Genomic DNA, 3,234 nt, shown 5'->3' on the forward strand with positions numbered 1-3,234 from the left:
TGTGAGAGCGGGGCTGCCTCAGAGCCGCCTCCTGCCGGGCCGCGCCCGGGCCACGCTTCTTCCTTGCACGGGGGTGTCGGGGGGGCAGGGGCAGCTGCTCTGTGCGCGGGGGTGGCGCGACTGCGTGTGGCTGCTGGGGACGAGCTTTTCGGACCCCGGGGCTGCAGCGCCCCACTCGGACCACCTGCGTCTACACCCACGCGTGCTGGGGAGCCGGCCCCGGGCTCCTGGTGACCCTGGCTCAGGACAGGGAGTGAGGAGGAAGGTGGCCCGTCCGCAGCAGGGCTACCCAGGACTTGACTGGAGGCGGGGCGATCCCCAAGATCCTTGGTGTCCCCAGGACCCACTGTTGGCATGGAGACATTTGTGCGTTGACCTTGATTCCCTTCCAGAATGTTCCCTGCAGTCAGGAAGAGCGGAGACCTTGGGGGAGTCCCTGCGCTGGCTGCCTCTCAGCGGCCTGTTCAGCAGCCTGAGCAGGGCAGGGAGGCCGGGTCTGCGCCGTGCGGGCTCCTGCTTGCTAGGCAGGCTCAGGTGGGGCGGCAGGTGGCGCGCAGCCAGGGGAGCAGATGCCAGGCCCACAGAGGCCAGTGGCGATGACGCTTCAGTGCCGTCTCCAGCCAGGGCGGACGCGGCTGGACAGGCGCCTGAGGCGGGTTCGATGCTGTGAAAGACCTCTGCAGATTTTAGGGCAGGGTCTAGAGTAGGAATAAAGTAGCAGCTTCTGCCAGCCGTGTCCGGCGTGTCTGGCCATGTCCAGAACCTTGCGCACTTAGCCGCACGACCATCCCGCAAGGCAGGTGCTGATAGCCGGCTCGCAGGTGAGAACAGGCCGGAAGGGGAGGGCCTGGCCCAGGGTGACTGTGCCCCCCTATAAACACGGCGTCTGTGGGCCCCTCGCCCTTCAGAAGGAAGCGGGGCCCTGGGCTGTGGCCACCGACACCTGCAGCCTGCCCGCTCCTTCCTGCCAGCCCCTGCCCCGGGCATCCCAGCTCTTCTGGGATGGGAGCAGGGCTTGCCTGATTTCGAGGGGACCTGTTGAGACATTTCAGCAGGTGGCACATCCCCCAAGCTGAGACCCCTGTCCTCGGGGAGGGCACAGCCCCTCCCGGCTCCCACTTGCAGGCCAAGCAGGTCCACGGCGGAGGATGGGGGGGCCCGCTGCCCTCAGGACAGGGGCTCCCGTCCTGGCCGTGGCCTTGAAGACCCGATGCTGTCCACCTGGAGAAACGCAGGCCACACTCTCCCTGTTGAGCCCAACACCTGAGGGGAGAGAAAGGAAGGACCCCGTGGGAGGGAAAGTGCAGCGGCCCGGCCCAGGAGGGCGCTCTTCGGACGTGCTGGAAGGCAGAGGGCCCCAGCCCGAGGGCCAGGACGCCCGAGGGGCTGTCAGGTGCTGTGGGGCTCAGGCACCTCGACTGCCCTTGGCTTCAAACTGTGACCTTCACATTGTCCGTCGCAGCCCCAGTCTGGGCTCGTGCTCGCTCCCACGGACACGGCCAGCACGGAGAGGCCGGTCCCCGGTGGCCGCGTGGGCAGGGCCACCCTGCGGCCCCTGCTGCTGGACTGCAGCCGCGTGGCCTCGGGAGTCGGGCAGGGACGTGGTTCCCACCCGGCCGGCGTGGTTGGTGTTCATGTGCGACTGAAAATGCCCGCACATGTGAGCCGTGGGGACGGAGGCCAAGACCATGCGTTGAAGCGGGAAGAGCAGGTGGGGTGACGCGGGGGCCCCACCTGGACCGGTCACCCCCCACAGCGGCAGGGCGACCGCCGAGCTTCCTGCGCTCACAGCCCTGGACGCGGACAGGAGGGCTGCATGATGTGCTCCGTTTCCCGGGCAGCGTGTGGCTCCTGGACTCGCCCGGCCCGGCCACGGCCCTGCCCGCTCTGGCTCCTGCTCTGGCTCCTGCCGCGGCCTGGCGGTGGTCAGTCTCTACCGTGCCAGGAGGGACGTCCTGCCAGGGGCGCCGGGCACGCCTCCCCTACCAGCAGGGGCGGGGAGCCCCGTGTCCCCGCGGCAGCCCTCCTGGGCACTCAGCAGTTCCTGACCCGGCGCAGACCGCACCGTGTCCCAGCCCCCAGTCCGTCGCCCGGAGCCCTCAGGTACAAGGTGATGGGGTGATAGGTGGGTGTTTGGGAAGCGACAGGGCGTGTGGGGGGGCCTCGGGACTGGACCTAGGGTCTCTGCAAGGGTGCAGAGGGGAGCCAGCTGTCTGCAGTTGGTAGGAGACCCCCCGTGACCACACCGACCTCGGCGTCCGCCTCAGACCGAGGGTCTGGTGACCGCGGCCCGAGGGCCTGGGCTGCCCCCACATAGACAAAAGGAAAAGTAACACCACTTTTAATATTTAAAGTCTGAGACTTTTGTTCACTGTGGACTTTTGTTTACATTGAATACATTTTGTTTAACTGCATTAAAGTATTTTACGACCAAAACCCTGGGCGTGTGCTGTGCCCACGCGCGTCTGGAGAGCGTAAGCCTGCACCTGCACCGCTAACGCGCAGTGACCGTAAGCCGGCGCACTGCATGGTGAGACGTCCGTCAGGCAGAAGCAGCCCACATGCCTCCTCTCTGGCTGTGTGGCTCCTTGTCCCCAGCTTCCTCAAGCACCAAACAGCCGCAGCTCCCGGTTGTGAGGCCTTGTGAGATGATAAATCGCATAATTACCTCTGTGTCAATCCACACGGCGTTACTGCACCGAGAAAATACTAACTTGGACTGCTGTGCGAGAACGGGATTGAAATCTAATAGGAACTACTTGTCCTACCTCCAACTTGAGATATGAATCGTGCTTTGTATTCCGTTTTCTTTTCCCTCCCAAGTGTTTTTTTTTTTTTTTTTATTCCTGGTACCATTCGCACCAGACATGTAGTCACCCCTTAGCCAGCCCCGCTGTCAGGACCGAGCGACGCTTCTCACATGCGAGTGCAGAGGCCACGTGGCGCCTGAGAGCCCCTGTTGAGAAGCTTGGCCGGGAATCGCCCTGGTCCAGCCTAACACACATCCTCTAGTGAAGGCTGAAAAGGAGGGAGGACAACCAAGGGAGGCTGCTGAGCAGCATGCCCCGCCAGGGGTTCTGGGCCAGGAGAAGGTCGGGGCCCCCGGTCAGGCTCGGGGTGAGGGGGAAATGTAAACCAGACAGCACCTGTCCCATTGTCTGTTGATCCAGCCTCATCGAGCCTCATCCACCCACCCACCCATTCACCCACCCACCCAACCACCCATCTATCCAC

The sequence above is a fragment of the Condylura cristata genome, unplaced genomic scaffold, assembly GCF_000260355.1.
Source record: "Condylura cristata isolate star-nosed mole 26May11 unplaced genomic scaffold, ConCri1.0 scaffold00009, whole genome shotgun sequence".
NCBI lineage: Eukaryota > Metazoa > Chordata > Mammalia > Eulipotyphla > Talpidae > Condylura > Condylura cristata.